Below are 1,403 nucleotides of genomic sequence, written 5' to 3' on the forward strand. Positions count from 1 at the left end.
AAAATTGGCTTTGTGGCAGGAGACAGAGGATGGTCGAAGGTTGTTTTTGTGACTGGAAGCCTGTGTCCAGTGGTGTACCACATAGATCGGTGCTGGGTTCCTTTTCATGTATACTAATGATCAAGATGTAAGTGTGCAGGGTATGATCAGTTAGCAGATGACATGAAAAGTTATGGTGCGGTAAATAGTGAGGAGGAAAGCCATACATTACAGATGATATAGACGGGCCAATAAAATGGGCAGAACAGTGACAAATGGAATTTAACCCTGAAAAGTGTGAGGTGATGCATTTTAGAGGGACTAACAAGGCAAGGGAATGCACCATGAATTTTACATGCCAGGAAGTACAGAGAACCAGAGGAACCTGGAGTGCATGTTCATTGTCATAGAGGCCTACAGCACATAAAAAGATCCTTCAGCCCATCGGGTCTGTGCCAATCCCTGAAAGAAGTTTAACAACACCAGGTTAAAGTCCAACAGGTTTATTTGGTAGCAAAAGCCACACAAGCTTTCGGAGCTCCAAGCCCCTTCTTCAGGTGAGGGGCTTGGAGCTCCAAAAGCTTGTGTGGCTTTTGCTACCAAATAAACCTGTTGGACTTTAACCTGGTGTTGTTAAACTTCTTACTGTGTTTACCCCAGTCCAACGCCGGCATCTCCACATCATGACTGCCAATCCCTGAAGGCAGCAGGACAGGTAGATAAGGTGGTTAAGCAGGCATATGGGATACTTGCCTTCATTAACCGAGGCATTGATATTACAGCAAGGAGGTTATGAAGGAGCTGTATAAAATGCTGGTTAGGCCACAGCTAGAGTACTGGGTGCAGTTCTGGTCACCACACTATCAGAAGGAGGGTGATCGAGAGGGTGAAGAGGAGATTAACCAGGATGCTGCCTGGGCTGCAGCGTTTCATAAGAACATAAGAAATAGGAGCAGGAGGAGGCCATCTAGCCCCTCAAGCCTGCTCCGCCATTCAATAAGATCATGGCTGATCTGATAGTGGGTTCAGTTCCACTTACCCGCCCGCTCCCCATAACCATTAATGGCTAAAAATCTATCTACCTGTGACTTAAACATATTTAACAATGTAGCCTCTACTGCTTCATTGGGCAGAGAATTTCAAAGATTCACTACCCTCTGGGAGAAGAAGTTCCTCCTCAACTCTGTTCTAAATTGACTCCCCTGTATTTTGAGGCTATGCCCCCTAGTTCTTGTTTCCATTGTAAGTGGAAACAATCTCGCTGCTTCTACCCTGTCTGGCCCCTTCATTATCTTATATGTCTCTATAAGATCTCCCCTCAACCTTCTAAACTCCAAAGAGTACAGACCCAGTCTACTCAATTTCTCCTCATAAGCCAACCCCCTAATCTCCGGAATCAACCTGGTGAACCTTCTCTGCACCCC

The sequence above is a fragment of the Mustelus asterias genome, chromosome 17 (assembly GCF_964213995.1).
Source record: "Mustelus asterias chromosome 17, sMusAst1.hap1.1, whole genome shotgun sequence".
Lineage (NCBI taxonomy): Eukaryota > Metazoa > Chordata > Chondrichthyes > Carcharhiniformes > Triakidae > Mustelus > Mustelus asterias.